This window comes from Accipiter gentilis, chromosome 17, assembly GCF_929443795.1.
Source record: "Accipiter gentilis chromosome 17, bAccGen1.1, whole genome shotgun sequence".
In the NCBI taxonomy this organism is placed as follows: domain Eukaryota; kingdom Metazoa; phylum Chordata; class Aves; order Accipitriformes; family Accipitridae; genus Astur; species Astur gentilis.
Window position 1 is genome coordinate 12,143,821 of NC_064896.1, and position 19,788 is coordinate 12,163,608.

Here is a 19,788-nt window from a genome sequence, read left to right on the forward strand (position 1 = left end):
TAGGGTTTCGGAAACATAGCTGTGTCCCTCTCTTATCAGTTTATTAAAGCCATCATAATCTTCTTGAGTGTTCCTGAAGAACATTACCATAATCCTTTAATCCCACCTCTCCCTGGAGTGCCTGTAATGAGGAGATGGGCACATGGCTTAGCTGAATGGGAACAGCCAAGCAGGAGAGGCCACACTGCAGCCAGGGGACAGAAAGACAGGCAGAGTCTGGGCTAACTGCCCGCTCATCGGGACTCTGTCCCCGGCGTCAACTCCATGGATGTGCGTGTCAGGTGAGGGGTGCTGGCCACAAAAGTCACGAGCGTGACAAGAGATGGACGCGGCAAGCCGGGCTGAGGGCAAGTGGTCAACCTGGCTGTGACCGACCCTCTTCTGGTCAGGCTAGGCAAGAGAGCAAGAAAATCCAAAACACGCCCTAGCCTGAGTCTGTGTGGCACAACAGATGACGGGAACTCATCCCTGTGCTAGCCCCACACAGGTCACCAATGTGGAGGCCACTTCCCTAAATTTCTTGTCTTGCACAAGGCCCCCAGCTGAGAGACATGGTAGAGGAAGGGCACTGATCCGGTTTCTCTTGTACTGGAGACATCAACTGGGAGGCCAGCATGTCTCTGTAGCAACTATAAACCTCAGTAACTGGCATGTCCGCTCTTTGTACCAAGACAGTAGTTGTGTCCTAGAGAGGTCTACCCTCCAAACATGGTTCAGTTGAGGAGATGCTCCCCTCACTGCTTCGGGCAGGCCAGCTTTGGTGCAGGAAGCAGCTCTGACCCCATGAACACATTTCCATCATGTAAGTGAGACTGGATCTATAGCACACTCCCTGTGATGCTCATCCCAGGAGCATGCTCTTCTGGTGGCATCTCCAACTTGAGTTTACCAAGGGATAAGAGCACCACAGAGAAACGCCGGCTCGTTTGTCCCCTGTAACCCATGAAAGCAGCTGTTCCCAAAGAACTGCCATGTCCATCAGGGACCCAGCACCACTGAGCTAAGCGATGTGGCTTTTCCCCTCACATTTAGGGGGGAATTAGTCCATTAGTCTCACATTTAGTCCATTAGGGGAAATGTCCGCATCCTCCGAGCACTGCAGCGAGATGCTGCCTGGCCAGGGCTCCTCCATCCATCCAGGTCAGCCTTGCCACCAGCCCCAGGCTTATCACTGGGACGCTGGCAGGACCCCAACAGCCCTTAGCTCTCCAGACACTTATTAAGATGTAAAATGCAGCACTTTAGCCAAGCCCTCCCCTCTTTTTTTTCCTTTCCCATCCCCTCATTTCTTTCAAGTGCTTCGGCACTTAGCGAACTCCCCTCGGCAGGCTCATGCTGTTTGAGGGATTCCTAAATCACGGGCCTATTACTAATTTTTATTATTTTGCAGCAGCAATCAGGGACGCGGGCTCATTAACAAGTTAGCACCTCTGGTTTCCCTGGAAACCCGCAGCTGCCAGGCAACGGCTGCGTCTCCGGCCCGAGGCGATGCTACTGCGGCGCCTTCGGCTCACTCCCGGAGAGATGCTCGGGTCCTGCACGGGCTGATGAACCCAGCTTAGCAAACGGGATGGGGTTAGGAATCTCCAGGATCTGTCCCTCCGCTCTACCCCATCTGCTGTGAACCTCAGCCCCTCTACTGATCCCCTTCAGCCACTCACAGCACCACAAACTGCGTGGCAGCTTCTCCCTCCCAGCGAGAGATGCAGGCTTTCTCCAAGGGCAAGGAATTTGGAGCACTAATGATCCCCCAGGGTGGGAATGGGACAAAGCTGTCAGGTGCCTGCAGTAGCCGCTTTGGAGGTGATGTAACTGCTGATGATTTCTTAGCAGCTACTCAAGGTCCCTTTAAAAGGCAGCACAAAAGGTTTCTCTGCTTGACGATGGAAAAATGGAGTGTTTTTTTCTTTTGCTCCTGGAGGCTGGGAAACATCACTAACCACATCCACTAACCCACATGCAAAGTCTGCTTGCCCACCTTCCCCCAGTGAATCTCAAGGGCGGGGAGGAACTACATCTCCCAAGCCCCAGCAGTATGAAGATGTAGGGGAGATGGCAATGCAGTCTGCTGCCTGCTCTAAACCCCCCAACACCCCCAGGGGGTTTTCCCAGGGCAGACAGAGGACTCCTCCCCAGCCTCATCCATGCTGATCTCACATCCCCATCTCGACTCCCTACACACTGCAGGCACCCCTCCACCCCAGGGACAGAGACTCTGTGCACCCCCTCCATGCAGGGAGGGCTTCAGGAAGGGGGGAAGGGGCAGCCTCCCCTTCTTCCCACAGCACATCACCAGGAGGCAACCACTGCACCTTTGCCAGGGTTTCAGGCCCAGCTGCTTGCTGATCTCACGATTTTTTAATTTTTTTTTTCCCCCTCCTCCTTTCTGTGCCGCAGTCTCCTTTCAGTTCCCGTAGGCTGGAAGCAGCACGGTGAGGAGCCCTGCAAGGAGCTGTACGCACCCAAGCAGCACCAGCTCACCTCCCCATGCCTCTCATTTCGCCTCTGCACCTGCAGTCCTCGGTCCAGAAGGTGATTTCCACTGGAAGATGTGGTTGAAGGACCAGGATGTCCTTCAGCAAAGAGCTAGATGGTGCATTCACACTGGATGAGGGACATGGTGTGGATGCATGTGGCAGCGCTAGCATGGGGATGGTAAGCCTCAGGTACGCGGCTGGTGGCATGGGGCAGCTCAGGGGCTGCTCACACTCGAGCCACAGACAGGAACACAGGGATGAAAGGAAAGAGGACAAGTCATAGCCAGCAAGGGAGTCTTTCCCATGCACCCCTCACCCCGAAAGGCAGACTGGCTCTTCTGGTTGCAGCTGAGCCAAGCAAAGGGGTCTCTCATCCCCTCCCACCATCTGATGTTGTGCCAGCAGCTTTGGATGGGCTATAACTGCAAATGCAATCGCCTCCTAGCCCGCTTCCACCAAAGTGACCTAGGTTTAGTTAAGGATTTGCAGACTGGCTGTTCCCAGAAAAATTTCTGACTGCAGCCGCGATGGTCAGTCTGGAGATCCGGTCAGGAAAAGCCAACAGGGACAGCAGGGAAGGGAATGTACCCAGAGTCTGGATGACAAGGCCAGTATCTCCTCCTCTTAGACTTGTGCTTTTAATATGATTTGTATGTTTTTCCCCTTTAGTATAAAAACAAGCTTTCATTTTAAAGCCTATGAAATCTAAGACCAAAGGTTATCCATGACCAGCCAGCCATTTAATCGCTGCCTTTGCCTGTGCTGAGGATGGAGCTCCCAAGCACGCTGCTTTCTAATACCAAAGCTATCCCATTTCCATCCTCATCCTGCCAAGCCAAGAACTGGCCAGGCTCTCATCTCAGAGCTGAAAGCACCTTCTGCTTTGAGCAGCTTGGCACACATCACAGAGGACATGTCATACTGGAGAAGGGAAATCTAGTCCTATTGATGCTTCAAGGGCCCTTGCTGCCCACTGCCTGATATCCCCATCATTTGCTGCATGACCCCATGAGTCCAGCAGGCTTATCTTGGGGATCTCCAGTAGCTTGTGTGCTTTTTTGCAACAAGGGCAGACAGAGGTAGCCCAGAAAGGTATGCGGTTAGATACTTCTGCAGGGCTGGTCTGGCTCTCTTGTCCTGGGACACCAGACACTGTAAATACCTGCTGGGTGCATTTGCAATCTCCTGCAGAAAGGGTCTCCAGGACACGTGTACTATTTTCCCACAATGCCTACATGCTAAGTGAAAGAAAGCACAGGATTAAGCTGTTCTTCAAGGCTGCAGATAAATACGCCAGCATTTCACTTCTTAAGGACAATCCCAAGCGACATGAGTTTGTCCATCTCAACAGAGTGCCAGAGACAGTCATGGGTGAGGCCAAGGCTGGTGAAGCAAGCACCTAGCAAACACAGGGGCAGCCTGCTGGCACCTGCCCAGTGCAGTGTCATTAGCCCCCGCATATTTAAATGACAAATAGGACCCCTGGCCTCACTGAAGAACAACTGTTGTTGCTGCCTTCTGGCAGGTTTTATGCAGGTTCTGACAACAACCAGTGCAAAGTGAGGTGCAGATCCCAGCACAGGTTCCCAGCCAGCAGAGGCTAATGTCCACAGTTACGCCACCCTACACCCACTGAAACCCTGGCCCTCCTTAGGAGACCCAGGATTCAACCCAAATGCAAGTGGCTACGCTGGTTTTCGATGGGATGAGACACTCCCCAGGGCAGTAAATATGTTTTGCAAGGCTTTTCCGACCTGGTTCAAGGCTTGCTGAATTTCCTGTATCCACACAATAGCCACATTGCTTATAGGTTTGGGATGAATTAGCACTTGTCAGCTCAGGCTCTACCTCTTACCACAGTCCCAGTGAGGAGGCACCAACTCTGGGTTTCATAGGACTACCTTTATCTAGAGAAAACACACAAGACAGGCAAAGCCCAAGCTGACATTCCTGCCCTGCTCTCTCCTTTTCCCTTGGGGGCTGTCATTCATTACCAGCTTGTTTTGTCCTGTTAATCTGAGATGACACAGGGGTCAAACAAAGTGTTTTGCAGGTCTTCCTCCATCCTCACCACCCTGGACAAGCATGTGCCCATTGACCACGCTGAGCCATGGCTTGCTGGTCAGATGCCATAGCTCTTCCTCTACGAAATCCTACAGCCTGGCCTCTTTACTGAGAGCTGGGTATTGCAGCATTTTGTAACATGGGCCATCTCTCTTAATCCGTCTCATCATTGTGGGTGGCAAACTAGATGAACTCCTTCATTGGGGGAAACAAGCAGCAATATTCCCCTCACCAACTCCAGGCAGACATTGAAGCACGATATATATATTTTTTTAACCCCAGTACCAAAAAAAACCCCAGAGATATATCATGACATCCACCCAGAGCTTCAACACCCTCCAACTCATTTCCGTGCCAGCAGGTCTCACTCATCCCTGCTTCTGACCATGCAACAGAAAACATGGGTGATCACACCAAGCCTTGCCCCTTTAGGGTTGCTGGTTGACCCCCAGCTAAGATCAGTTCAGTCCTCCTCACCTTCCGGCCTGTCCTGCTAGACTGAACAGAGCTCACACTTATCTTTGTATCAGTTACTGCTGAATGAACCTTGCTCAGGTGCCAGACAAAGAGGCAGCCAAGCTCAAAGCAGAAGGGATTGCGAGGATGACACAGAATTACAGGCATCAGCATTCAGCAAGCAAGCGGAGAACGCGCTGATCTATTTTTAATGGTACAATGCAAGTGCTTTACAAAAGGATGTGTCTGGGGAGATTCTGCCCAGTCAGAGATTTGCATTCGGGTTTTTTGCAGCAGTCAACTTCCCTTGGTGTGCAGGAGGCGTTTTGTCCCTTCACCACCCCACAGAATAATTCAGAGATCCCTGGCTCAGTTTCGGCTGGAGGCTTGTCACTCTGGGTCACCTTCCTGCCCTGCCACATCCTTCTGACTTACCACCAGAAGAGCCGAATCTGAGGTGAGCAGCAGTTAGGGTGTAAAGGAGAGCTCCAGGCTTGCTTGGCTTCTGGGTCTCAGCCCCGCCGAGCTAGGAAAGCTGCCGGTGGACAGAACATCTCTGCAAGGTCCACCGACAGCAGCAAAGCGGTTAACATGGTTTTTCACAGGCTAGCTCACAAGTCAGCAGTGCTGGCACCCTCTCCGCACCAGCCCTCTACTCAACAGCCTCAAGTGCCAAGCGAGGCTCAGGCTGTGCCCGTCCGCTCCCCACGCAGGGCTGCCGGCCAAGGCAGATGAAGATGGCATGAATAACTCCACTCAAGCTACGGCTCAAGGAGGACCAGGCTGCCATCGCAAGCTTGGAAAGGAGGGTTGTTAGAGGCAACGCAAAAAGAATCGGATGCTGTAGATACTTCTTGGTTGCTTCTTTTCAACAGCACAACCCAGAGACTGATGGACCCTCTTTGTTTGGAGCAGATTGCCTGGCGTTACCCAGGAGGGGCTGGATTTCAATGGGAGATGTGTGATTTAAGCAGATGCAGGTTTAATGTGTGGGAAGGGCTTGACTCGCTTGACAAAAAAACCCCTGCAATCACCTAATAAATGGACTGAAATTTCTACCAGAGCTTCTGCTGCATCAGCTGAATTACCAAGTGCTAGCTTTAGACAGCCGCACTCCTCAAAGAACTAAATCCCCTATTAAAAAGAAGAAAAAAGGCAAGATGAAAAGCCATGGATGCGGGCACACCGCACACCTACATGCCGGATGAGTAATGCGGGTCGCCAGAGATGAACCGGAAAGACGCACTGCATCATTAGCAGGGCTGGAGAACGCGTGCTGTGGAGGGGAGGATGCCAGGGTCATGCTGTCATTGGAATCTCCATACGGGATCAAAGCAGTGGTCCACCTCGTTTCACATCCCCTCACCATCACTGCCTAATAACAGGTATTTTACAAAAGCCTGGGAGAAGCAAGGCAACTAATAATTTAGGTTGAAAGGGACCTCAGGAGCTCATCTGGTCCAACTCCTCTCTCCCTTAGAGGAGAGCTAATGTCAACACCAGAACAGGTCGTCTTGTCCTTCTGGTCACCAAATGACTTGTTCCCAGTCATCAGCAGGCTCGGAAATTATGCTCCCCATAACTCAGCATGCAGAAATGCTACACACAGACCCTCTTTAGCAAATTGCTAGAGCACCCTGAAGGGCTCTGGAGAAATTCCTGAAGAACACAAGGTCTCTGCCCCAAGGGACCCGAAGCCTTGGTTTAAAAAAGGTACAATGAAGGCAGACAAGTCATGCATGCACACATCGGGGTGGGCAAGCAGGAACCATGAGGGCTTTCCATGCACAGCAAACAACATGGAAAAAGGCATAAGAGGAGTGGGAAGAGAAGAGGGAATCAAGGAAGGATTTCCAGCCCCAGATAGGTTGCTGGGATGCTCTTAATTTAAGTCAGTGCAAAATGCATCACTTATTTCACCTTTATGCAACACAGTCCCTGCATTTCTGTGCTGTTATTGCTCCCTGCTTGCACTAGGAGACTCTTCATGTGCTGGACCAGTTTCCAGTGAGCACCTCCAGGTTCTCCTCTGATCCCAGCCTGGGCTACCACTGTACCTATCTTCTGAAATACTGATCCTTCCAAGGCACCATGCAAACAAGTACTACTTATCGCTTTTGGAAACTGGAGGTCCAGAGCAGCAAAAACCCCACAGAAGCTCTGGGCAAAGCAAAGGAAGAAGGCCTCTGCACACCAACCTACATTACCTTGTCCAGCTGGGTCTAGAAAACCAGAGAGGAAAAGCCAAATAGCAGAGAGATGGAGCAAGCTGTCCTACAGGAGCCATGACAATCTGCAGCGTAGGCTGAGCAGGGCTCTGTGCTGGGCACAGCCCCCCAACATGGCCTTCCCTTACTCTTACTATCCTTGCTCGATGTGGAGATGGTTGAGAGCCAACGGAGCCTCTCGGATAGCACTGACCCAAAGGCTTGCAGCAGTAGTCTGCAAACATCTCTTGGAAGAGGAAGAGATAAGACCCTGTTTTCCTTTCTGTGATCTCATGCTGAAGAAGAGACAGGGTGATCAAGGCACCCACCGTGGCCAGAGCTTGGTATGTTCCACCATAGTCTCAGTTTCTGGCCGGATTCTGGCAGAGCATCTCTCCCATGGGGATGTGATGCATGCCACAGTCTCGCCCTCCATCAGAGGAGCAGGCGAAGCCATCAGGCCATCGCCGGGGTGCAATACACCACCCGCCGTCCCTGCAGGAACTGCACTGCCACTAGTCACTGCTGCTTTGAGGGCAGCCCCTGATGCCATTTGTGCAGAGCATCTTGGCACGGTCAGTTTTTACCCCCCTCACGATCCCCTGGCTGTGTTACAATCCTGCACAGGAAGTACGCCCAGGTCTCCTGAGCAAGCTTGAGAAAATCTTGAGCCAAGAGCTCGTTTAGCTTCTTATCTGATGAATGCTCCCAGGCCACTCACCTCCCTTCCCCAAGCCTGCCCGTAATTACGTCAGGTGCCTCCTTCCCACTCGGCATCAGGCGGGACAGGTGTATCTTCAGAGAAGAAACTTAAAGCTTGAAAAACAGGTTTTAAAACCCAGAGGGCATGGGGATGCAGAGGAGCACGTTGAAGCTTTCCCCACAGGATGACGGCATCGCCACTCTGGCTGCAGGAGTTTCTCTGCATAGCAGCAAGGAAAAGAGCAGGGTGAGACCCAGCGGCTGCGCTTGGAGGAGCGGGAGCACCCGGGTGTTTCTGCAGCCATCTCCCCCTTAACACTGCCATTAAACCCACGGCAGAGGGCGGAAAGGTCTACAAACTCTCCTAGTGCAATCTCCTAGCTGTCCTACCAGGCAGAGAGGAGTCAGCATCTTCAAGCTCCTTCTCTTTCTCACCTCCTTCTCTGCAAGACTCAGTTTGCCAGAACTGTTTCAGTATGACTGCGGTGTCCTATGAACCTGCACCATGAATCAAGGCTGCCAAGCACTGGAGTACCTCCTTTTCCTCCTTCCAACCCCGACAGAGTTAACATGCTCTGCACCTGCCTGTGTCCAGGGCTTCGGGAGCTGAGCTGTGCACCGGAGCAGCTAACCTCTGATCCCTGAGAACAGCCTCGCTTAAAGGCAACGAAGCAAATCCAAAGAGGAAAAGCACCTATAATGCACTCCCTATCTCTTACGTAGATTAAAGCAGCTGGTGCAGAGGTAAGGGGTAGGGATGGAGTGAGTACTCACTCCTATTCATGCCAAGAGAAGTAATTTCAGAAATCCAGAGCCACAACAGGTCTCCAGCCTTTGGGGAGGTCTTTTTAGGGGGCACGTGGCTGCAGGGGGAGAAGGTAGTTTTCTCCCACCTCCCAAGATCCAGTTTGGCGGTATGGGACAGACACTACTGCAAAGTCCTGCCCAGCCCTTGGGGGTGTTTTGGTAGTAATAGTAGTGTTGCATTTAATTTTAGGTGAATTTAAGCTCTCCAAAGGCAGGCACCTCAGTGGCTTTCTCAGCAAGGTGCCTGGCAGCCAGCAAAAACATGCTCCACAGACAAGCACGGCGCAGTGTTTGCAAGAATAATTTCCACGCAAAGCCCCCAGTGAACGCTCCTAAGGGCTCTGGCCACTTGCTCAGCTCTCACTAGCATAGCTGAGGCTAGATTTTAAACGGCAATGCTAGATCCAAGTTTCCTTCCTGACTCCCTACCTTGCGTCAAGGCAGGGACAACTGAAAGCCACGGGGGGTAAATCTGTTGGGTTAAAAGCCTTTTGGTGTGAGATGCTGCCATCTCGGCTTGGAGACCCTCCAGCCCGAGGTTTGTGCTGCTCCAGCGTGTTGCCGATCGGCTGAGGGCAGGAATTTCTGCTTACTGCGATCGCAAAGAGGGGTTTGGGCATCCATCTGCTGCTCATGCGCCTAACTGTCCTCTGTGGTCCTACACATCCAGGTTCTGCCAGTATGGCTGTGCCAGGCAAAACTGGGGACAAGACACCTGCAAAGCCCTTGCAGGCATTTAAAAATCCCCAATACCTCCAGCTACGGCCAGGAGGGTTTTCTCAGTGCTGCAGCTTATTTTGTTTTGGGGACCGTTACAAGCAAAACCAAAGCAAGCGCAGGAACCCCCAGCCAGAACCGAAACCCCAACAAACCTCTTCCGCAGAGAGAGTCCTCCCGGCACGGACACCCTCCGACAGCACCAGCAAACTCCGTCTGACGGAGGCAAGGCCAAACCCATAAGCGCCAATTCCCATGCATCGAGTCCTTCCGAAAACAAAGCTCTCCGCAGCCGCGTTTGGGCGCGTAGGCAGCTGTGCCCCGAGCCTTTCGCCTTAGCGCAGGAGGATGAGACAATGCAAGTGAACGTTAAACACCGCTCCACGGGCAAGCTGCTTTCAAGGTTAACATGGCCCCTGGATTGCCAGGCGCAATCCTCAGCGCTACCTGTCCGGGGCTTCTTGGATATCCTGACCGTCTCCTTGAGGGGGGTCCTGCCTTTATACCCCAAATTAGAGGGAGATTGAAACCTCCAGCAACTATTCCCAATGCATTTGTCATCACTAGCTGCTTGGGACGGGGACGGTCTCTTCCACACATGCTTATGCAGCTCCCAGTTCCCACCAGGGAGCTGTTGATAACTACCGCAATATGAAGGATAAACGCATCCGTGCCTAGAAAAATCCAAATATCCTTGACAGAACAGCACCGCACCGCGTCCTTCCTTCTAACGAAACCGCAAATTACTGACCTGTGCACAGAGCTCCCCCAATGCAAGCTGAAGCACTGACATCAGCTTTTGCTGTTGCTCAGGAATTTAATTCTGGGGGAGGAGAAAAGGGAGGGGGGGAGCAGGAAGGAGAAGGAACTTATTTATCAATAAGGGAAATAACCAGGAATCTTTAAAGACAACCAACGCTCAGCACAGAAAGCAACATTTATCACTATATAATAACTGGAGGGGGGGTGTGGGGGGGTGTGATCAATCGGTCCATGCACATTAGGGGAGGTGGAGGGAATTATTTTAAACAGGCAGCTTAACTCATTAATCGCTAGCAGCGCCTTTGGAGCCGCAGCAGCGAAGTGTTGCGTGAAAACCCCCGCTGTCGAACACATGCCGGCTTCGTTTAAACGCCAAGGACACGGGGCGACACTCCAACCTCTTTCATCATCAGAAAAACCACAGCTCTGTTAACACGGCTTCCTCAAACCCCAGCCCTCAGCCCCCAAGAGACCCCCCCCCCCATACGCGACCCCCGGCCCAGCAGGACAGCGGCTATTCCCCGGACCTTCCCAAACCCCCTCCTCACCTGCACCACCACCGCCCGGCAACCGCACACCGCGAAGGCACGGTGGGATTTTCAACGCACCGCCCCCCCCCCCCCCCTCCCCGAAAACAAGCGCAGCGTCCCCGACATGCGCGGCCGCGGAGCTCCAGCCCCCCCCCCCCCCATCCCCGCGGCGCAGCCCGCTGCAGGGCTGCTCCCTCCCCAGCCCCAGCATCCCCCCCCCTTTTTTTTCCTTGCACCAGAATAATTCCAATCCCGCCTTGAACCCCCCACCCCCCCAAGCCCTGTATCTACATATACATATATACACGTACGTATAGAGGTATATGTCTTCGCGCTGTCCACCGGCGCTGGGCGCGATACCGGCTCCGCTCCGCACATGCGGACGCGCCGCCCCCCGCCCGTCCCCCCCGCCCCCCCCACCCCCCCGCGGGGCGCACAGACCCGGCGCCTATAGACATCTATAGGGGGATGCACTGACCCGGCGCGGCGGGCGCGGACGGCCGCGCCGCTCCGCGGGCTGTCCGCTGGCGCGGCCGCTGCCGGCACCGCAGGGCCCGCATGCCGCGGCGGGCGGGGGGGGGACCGGGGGGGGGGACGACGGGGTCGGAGGCGGGGACGGGGGCGGGGGGGGGAGGGAATCGGGCCGCTCCGCGCTGCTCCGCGCCGCTCCGCGCGCCGCCGGGAATGCGCTGGCGATGAGGTCATGCCTCGGGAACGGGGGGGGGGGGGGGAGGAAAAAAAAAGGGGGGGGGAGGAAAAAAAAAAAGACAGCGTTGACGTCACCCGCAGCCAATCATCGCGGGCGGCGCAGGGGCAGGGTGACGTCAGCCCCGCGGGCGCGGAGCGGCGCGGAGGGAGCGGGCGCTGCTCCCCCCTCCCCTCCCCTCCCCTCCCCTCCCCTCCCCTCCCCGCCCGGCCCGGCCCGGGCCGGCCCGGCGGCGCGGAGCTCCGCGGGACTTGCGCGGCCCCGGCGCAGCGCCGCTGCCCGTCCCCCCACCCCCCCCCCGGGGCCCGCGCTGCCTGCGCGCATCCCGGGCAGCCCCCGGCCCTGCCCGGCCGCTGGGCTGCGTGGGGTCTCCCACGCCCGGTGGTTTTGGGTGATGCCCACCCCGCGGAGAGCGCGGCCTGAGCAGCAAAAGGCTTTTTCGGGGGGTGGCCCTCCCGGCCCCCCTTGAAGTTCCCAGGGGACACCTCCAGTGCCGGGCTGCTCGCGGCAAAACCCCCCACGCTTTCATGTATTTTTGGTTCGGAGACGGTTCCCGGGCTGCCCTTCTGGCCTGACGCAGGCAGCGGCGAGGCCGGAGCTCTCCCGCAGGTAGAGCCACCCCTCCTGCCTGCCGGTGCACCCTGCCTGCGGCCCAGGTGCCGGCTTTGTCCCCCTCAGACACCCCGTTGCCAAACTTGGAGCAACAGGGTGGCTGCCGGCATGGCCTCGCAGGACTCGCTCGCTCGCTCGCTCTGAAGCGTCCAAGCTGGGGAAGAGCAGACGTAAACGCAGCGCAGTCTTAGAGGCCAGCATGGCAAAGAGCGGCCTACAAACTGGGGGTTCAGAGGGACCCTGGCCCACGGGTCGGCTCCTGGCTGGACGGGGTGGGCTCACCTCCATCCCGCTGCAATGGCACCAAAGAGCCGCGCGGCTGGTTTGGCCAACGCAGTGGGGGTTGTTCTCTGTCCTTGGCCCTGGCCTGGCAGCTCCAGCTTAGAGAGGGATTAGGGTTTAGCAGCTTAGGTTTTGCTGGCGCTTAGGAAATCAAGGGAACCTTCCTCCCCGCCGATACGGATGCCGGATGTTTTAAAATTAACTCTCCTCTCTCCGGACACGCAGCCAGCAGCTTGCTCAAGAAGGGTGTTGAGCTACCACAGTTACTGGCGGCAAAAGCTTTCGCAGAAAGGTCATTTCTTGTAGAACACCAAAGATATAAACCCCTGGGATGCTAAAAAAATCTCACTCTCCCCATTGCATAAGCAGTGTGGAGTTCATACCCTCTCCTACAGCAGAAAATCAGCTCACCCAAAGTCATCAGCAGGGAAACTTTTGCAAAACAAGGGCTACTCTACCTAAACGCCATGGATTTCAGCCCAGTTACCATAATCGCTGGCAAGATGCTGGGGTAGCATGGGTGCTCACTCCTCAAGTGGCTCTGGAGCACTTGGTCCTGGTGGGAGCGGGAGCAGGAGCGTGCCCAGCGTGGCTGGAACGAAGCTGGGGTCCTTCTTTCATTCTGCCTTTCCTGCTGGTTTTCCTGCCCAGCTCCCTCCTCGCAGCCATGCGCAGCACCCTGGCTGGGGAAAAACTGAGAAAGACTTGTCTTGTTTCAGCTTAGGACTGTTTCCTCCCCTACCCAACACCCCTTTTCAGGGGTAAAATAGAAAAAAAAGAAGGGGAAAGGAATGAGTTTGAAAAATCCCAAAGCTTCCCCGTAAAAGCTATTATCTAGGCAGAGAGCCACGAGCTCACAAAGCTTGCTGAAGGAAGAGGATTTCAACGGTTTCATTCCAAACCCCAGTTAAAATCAGTGTTTCCAACTCTGGGCCTGGCACGCAGCTGCCAGATGAGCATCCCAGATTGGCTGTCGGGAAGATCGCTCCCTGGCCGGACGGTGGCACCGCGCAAGGGAAGATCGCGAGGAAGGAGATGGGAGAAGGATGCTGGGCTGGCAGTAAGCAAGGAATGGGGAGATGATGAGGAAGAAGCAGAGGATGGGGTGTCCCAAAGGACTGCCAGACACCTGCCTTGGGCAGTTCATTCCAGCAAGAGGCTGAGCGGAGCTCCCTCTTGAGCCTCCATCTCTGACGATGTCTCCTCAGCCACGCCACAGACCCCCTGGTACATCCCTGGGTGATGGGACACAGGAGATTTGACCCATACAAAATCCGTAATGGCAGCAAACAAGAGGAGATGCTCCGGCAGGGCCAGGGACCAGTGGGACACCGGTTCTCACAGCCAGCAGGAGAGGCTCCAGCCCATGAGGCGTGCATCTCTCCCACGCCCACTGCTTCTGCTGCAGCCAAGCGCCTGGTGGGGAGAAACCAAAACAAATGATTCACTGCTGTTAAACTGCTCCTGGGATCGCAGGGACCGGGAGCAGGCGGCGATGGAGGCTTGCAAAACCTCACCTGCCTCCCAAAGCCGGGAGCTAACCCTATTGGGATCCCAATCCCGTTCAACCTGAAATTCTGGCATTTGGGTGTGGACCTCTTGGCTACGTGAAGAGGGCAGCCAGCCTGAGGGAGGGCAGCGCTACAAGCACACCCAGTCGGTTCTGGGTGGCTCGGGTGTTCTGAGCGGGCGAGCAGCATCCCTATTTTCCCCAGGGGAAATAAAGAAGGGAGAGCTGGGGCAATGCTGTTATGGTCAGTCAGGCAGAACAAAGCAGCCTCACGCTCTGAGCTCCCATTTACCAGATGTGAATCTATTGTCTCAGCCCTAGGGCCGGCATCCCCCCCTCCTCATCACAACCATCATCAACCCAGCAAAAATTATGCAGCAAGTTGCTTATTGCTAAAGGAAAGTGCTTTATTTCAGGTAAAGCACATAAAAAATAATTTGCCCCACTCTGTTTTTTCCTCTTTCCCAGGTTTCAGGCGCATCTGAAGATGGATTGCATCCCAGCTACGTGTTTTGAATGCGAGTTACGCTTGTACACGTAATAGTTCTTGCTAAAACGTTTTCCAGGCCCCCTAATTGCCATGGCAAGCCAAGTGCAGAAGAGTGCAGTGGAGCCTCCTGCATCCTACAGGGATTAAAATCACAACCTGATCATGAAGGAAAGTCAAACTAGGAAAAAGAAATTGCTGCCAAACCAACTTTCTTATCCATCAAAAAGGAGAGACTTTTTGCCAACCTGCAATTACTTTAAATGGACGAATAATATTTTTTAACCTTGCCTGGCGTTCGGATGCAGTTCCTTGTGCCACCGGCCAAGCCAGCCTCCCGTCACCCTTGAGCTAGCAGCGCTGGCTGAGGTGCAGGGCACTGTATTCCCACCGCAGGGGGTATTGGCACCTTGAAACTGTGCTGATGGCTGAAGCCGGCGTTGACCCTTGGGCTGACACGGCTTCCCTTCTACTGAGAGTGGTTGTTTCTGCCACGCGCATGCCCGTCACCCTCGCCGTGGTGTCCCAGAGTGGGCACACCAAGGTGCTGGAGGAAGGGGTTTTCCAGGCTCCGTATCACCCCATTTTGTAAAGAAACATACTGACTGCAGTGAACTGTGCATCCCACCATGGGAAGGACATCACTCTCCTCTTTGGCTCCTGCCCACGTGCTCCCCGGGAGCCAGGTCTCCAGCTCTCCTACCCCAAGGCTGGGATGGAGCCCAGCAGATTCCCAGTTAATCCCAGCACACTGCCTTCCTTCTGCAAAGCTCAAAATGGTGTCACTCTGTTAGCGAAGAGCGCTGATGTGCTTGAGCAGGCAAAAGACACTTGCAGCATCACCAGGCAGCTGCGTTTCTCACGCAAGGGGCTGCCCCGGATCCATCTCCATTTTCCTGATAGAAATATCTGCCTGTGCGCAGTGGCTCAGTACTTGCAGGGCACGGAGCTGCGCGTGCACGTCGCAAAAGCAGCTACTGAGCAATTAATTGCAGAAGTAGCAGGCTGGAGGGCTGCGTGCTGTGCCATTCAGCTCAGCGCATGCTGCAGAAGCATTCATTCTGCGGCTCCGACTGTGCCGCGAGGCGCTCCTGCCAAAGGGAAACAGGAAAAGAACCCCCATCATACACTGAATAAATTCCCTCTGATTCCCTCCACCCCGGATGTGTCTGAGAAAAGCTGGGCAGGAGCATGGAAATGTGCCAGACGCAGGGCACGGTTGCTGAGTACCAGCATGATGGGTCAAAGTCAGGGGATGGGAGGGGCAGAGGAGCAGGACCTTTGCACTGGTACGAAGCGATCACGCTGGAGGAGCCGAGGCCGGTGGCAGAAGCTAAGCCACGCGGAGGCTTTGCAGTAACACCCCCCAGGTGCAAGAAGCGTGCCTGCTCCTTCGCCCCCAGTGCTGAGACAGCATGCCATGTTGGCATGCATGCAGGTTTGCTCTGGGCAGTGAGGGTAGGTGAGTGGTTTTGGTGTGCCTAGAAGCCGTCTGAGGTCATATTCACTCCTCTGAAGGCAGTGAGAGGGGGACGAGAGAGAGGACAGGGATGGGGAAGGGGACAGGCACCAAACGGTTTTGTTTCAGTATATCCAAGTCTTAAAAAATAATCACTGCCTAGGGCTCCAGGACAAGGCAAGGTCTTTCTTCTCCGTATGAATTGGGGATGGGAAAAACATTACCCTGGGCCAGAAGGCAGCACGGAGTGCAAGGGGCCATTGGGTCTAGACCCTTTTTCTCTACCCCTGTGCTGGTTTTTGTTAGGCTGCTCACCAGTTGCTAGGTTTTTTTTGTTTTGTGTTTTGCTTCAATCATTTTCACTGATGAGAGCATCTGCTGCCATCTGTGCCTCCCTCTCCTCCCCCCAGCAGGGCTGTGCACCGCCACGATCTGCCTGCAGAGCTGGGTGCTCTTCCCTGTCCAACCTGCCGCACATATCCTGCACAGGCCTGCCGGCGTCCAGGGATGGAGAGGAGGGAAAGGCAGCTCCGTCGGCACCCTGCTCTTCCCCCTGTATCCGCCAGCTGTATCTAGGCACTGCTGCAATTGCACCGGTCGCAGGACGCCTGTGGTACCAAGGTCCCAAGCAAGCCCTGGACCTGGTGGCACTAAGCAAGGCTGCAGTTCGTCCTCTGAGAAGCCAACAACCGATGAGAGAGTGTTGGAGGGGAAAACATAGAGGTGAAGGGACTTCGGTGAGGTCACCCAGGACATCAGCACATGGCTGCAAAGAGGCCAGAGCTGCCACTTGCTTCCCACGGAGCACCTGGGAAGCAGGGTTATGATGCTACAGCTCAGCGTCGGGCTTTGCTGGCGGCTTACACACCTCGCAGAAGAATAGAGGTTGCCATTTGCATCTCTCTTTGACTGTTAATTTGGGTATCCAGGCCGAGGCCTGCTCCAGCCCTGACTCACCGTGCTTTGCCTGCACGCCTGGCAGCTCACCCCTGGCGTGGGAACCGGCGGATGCCGGTGCGGGGCCGGAAGGTCATTACCTGAATTAGCTCCAGCTCGCCATGTTTATTACTGCCAGCCTCTAGACGTAGGAGAGCTGTGGGGTCGTGTTTACTGACCAAACCCAAACCAGTTCACCCCAGCCGGGATACGATGTGCCATCGTCTGCAAACTGGCTGGGCGGCATTTGCACAGGGGTGGCATCACTGAGCCCTGCATGGCAGCCAAGGCAGAGCCCCGGGCGAGTGGGGAGGCTTGCGTATCCGCGGCGGACCCCCGACACCCGCCCCTGGCACTGCTTGGCCCCCAGCCACGTCTCCCTGCCAGCGTGAGGGGTAAATGTGTAACGGCGCCCGGGTTCTCGCGTGTGACGCACATGTCCCAGCTGGCAAGAAGGGGTACATCCTTGGGGGGGGCCGGGGCTGTCGCCTCACCTCCACCCGCTCCTGGCTGGTTTTAGGGCGCAGGACCTGCCCTCACCCCACATCTGCTTCTTGCACAAGCCAAGCGCTTGCCCTGCCTTGGGGCTCGCATCTCCCCGGCAGTGGGGCGTGGGCGGGGGGGGGGAGGGGGACGGACTCCCGGCTGCTCGGGATGAGCAGAGATGGATCCCTACTGCCTGCGAGGGGCAAAGGGCCCGAAGCCTCCCGGCCCGCCCAGAGGCCGCGGAGATGGGCGGCGAGCTGCGGTGGCGCGGTGTAAGGTCGCCCTCTGCCTGCCTCCTGCCGCACGGCTCCTCGCTCGGCTCCGGCATCCCACTCCCTCCCTGACCTCCTCCTAGGTGCTGGGGCTGGCGTCAGGGTCGTGTGTCGTCGTCGTCCCCCCCTCCCCGAAGCCATTTCATCGTCGGGCTGAACGAGCCCTGTTTCCGCAGCACCTCCTCCCCGGGCAAGTGTGCCTTTCCCCGCCCTCACCCCAAACACCTTCCACGTACCGGGGGCACAAACCCCGCAGCAGTATTTGAAGCACAATCTCACAATATCGACTAAAAGGGACCGGTCACCCCCCCGCCCCCTTCCCCATTTCTTCCCTCGAGCTAAGGAAAAAAGCAAAAAGAAATCCTCATCAAGCTGTCAAGCTCGGTTTCCTGAAGGAATACAATTAAATCTCTATATGGCAACGTGACCATCAGTTCTTCTCCATCTCAAAAGATGCTTCTCAAGCAGCGTTCGGCTGTTCCGCTCTTCTACCCCCTCCTCTCAGTTTTCCTTCCCTCTACTGAGTGCAACAGAGGCTGCAGCTTCGCAGCCAAAAAAAGGTGCGATTTGGAGAGTGCAGCGCGACGCTGTGAGTGGCAGAAGTGAAAAGGCAGAGAAGCAACCCTCGAAAGCCTGCCTTCTGCTGCATCGGGTGTCAGCCTTGGCAAAACCTGCACTTCCAGAATTTTCTTGCGAAATTAAAAAAAACCCCCAACAAACAGTTAGAGGACCTGTCGGATTTGGCTGCTGCTTTTCTTTCCCTCGTTCCCTCAAAATGAAAAAAAGTTCTTTCTTTTGCTTAACAGCACAGTCGGTGCACTCTGGGATGTACCTGCCTGCCAGTATATGGGGATGCAGTTTTGCAGTCTCAGTTTGGAGTTCCCCGACACTGATAAGATGAAATGAATACTAAGTACCTTGATGCTACTGCGCTTGGAAGACCTCTGCATGAATAAATGACTTTTTTTTCCTAAGCAAGCCTGGAAATCTATGTCTCCCACTCATTTTCCCCATTGGGGGGTGCTTTCCTACTGCTGTGAGTTTGGAGGGGCTCCATTAAAATGAAGAGGGGGCACTACAAGAGAGGCTGTCCCAGCCCAGAGGCTCCCAGGTCCCAGGGCTGTCGTGGAGCTGAGCACCTGCCTGGCGTTGATCATCCCTTCCTCCAGCCACAGTGTTACTGCATCCTCCTCTGCTACCCTGTTCTTGTCTGAGGCAGGTCTGGGTGGACCTCCGACCTGCTGCAGCACAGCGATTTCAGCGTTCACACCTCCTACAACCTGGGCAACAATTAATAAATATGATGGTTCCTAATAATAGCCCACCCTCTCCATCCCTGATGGTTTATGCATGCAAAAATGCTGCAGAGTCAGTTCACTATTCCCCCCGGTTCATTAAACCAGCATCTATTTTCCTGCAGATAAGACAATCCATCAGGGGAAGGGATGATGGTAACTCATTTGTCACACTTGTTAAATGTAGGAAAGGCTGGCTTTGGGTCACTTCCAATTTTATGTCAGCTTTGCCTTTATCTGAGCAGCCCCATGCCTGCATGCCAAGCAGGGCAGCTCTCTTCTGTGTGGCACGGGAGATGGGGACGGTGGCACCGTCCCCGCAAGATTTTGCAGAGTTGGGGGGGGTGTGTCCAAGTGCAAAAGCACTTCCAGTAAGGCTTCAATGAGTCCCAATGAGTTATTGCAAGAGGTGCCAGGCACTTTGGTCCCACAGTGACCTAAATCTGCGGCTTTGAGCCCCTGGCACTGCAAGCAGTGTCACCCTGCATGAGTTATCCCCTGAGCCCATCCTGCTGGGCTTGTGTTTGGGCTGCAAAGCTTGAGAGGTACGATGGGTACTCAGACGATGAAGAATATTGAGCCAAGACCTTGAGAACAGTCAATGTGAGCTCAGTGCAGGTACATGGAGAGGGAAAAGGTGATGTAACCTCATCTCTGTACTCCTCCTAACCCTAGGAGGATTTTGGGGTGACTACTCCAGGTCATGTCCAAACTAGCACCATCCCAGCAGGCTTTAATTCGCTCCTATTACCAGCATGGCTGCAACATGAGTCATTTTGGCTGCCCCTTCTTTGGAGGCATTGCCATCGTGACAGGCCACCTCCTTCCTCTGCCAGGGACAAAGGTTGGATACAGCCCCTAGATATGTTAGGCTAGAAATGCTAATGGCTATGACCCCCCCAGATCTTGCTTCAGGGAAGGGAGCAAGAAGTAACTAAGAGACGTTGGGAAGAGTCTTGACCTCTGGATGAGTGATCATAGAGCAGTTCATGGCCGAGACACTTCCCAGGGCACCATGTAC

The 19,788-nt window shown here is 55.0% G+C and overlaps 1 protein-coding gene across 6 annotated transcripts in view; it reads right to left on the reverse strand.

The window, feature by feature from the left end:
• The window catches only part of DUSP8 (dual specificity phosphatase 8), a 43,991-nt gene extending 31,646 nt beyond the window's left edge, over positions 1–12,345 (reverse strand). Inside the window, exon 1 of one of the 6 annotated variants that reach the window (XM_049820745.1) lies at positions 12,323–12,345. The gene's annotated coding sequence lies outside the window, so the exon portion shown is untranslated. Of the gene's footprint in view, positions 1–9,585; positions 9,791–10,181; positions 10,257–10,472; positions 10,495–11,033; positions 11,136–11,200; positions 11,303–12,322 lie in introns of those variants that run through there. The other 5 variants (XM_049820742.1, XM_049820743.1, XM_049820746.1 and 2 more) reach the window with 5 other exon arrangements.
• Positions 12,346–19,788: the final 7,443 nt, after the last annotated feature.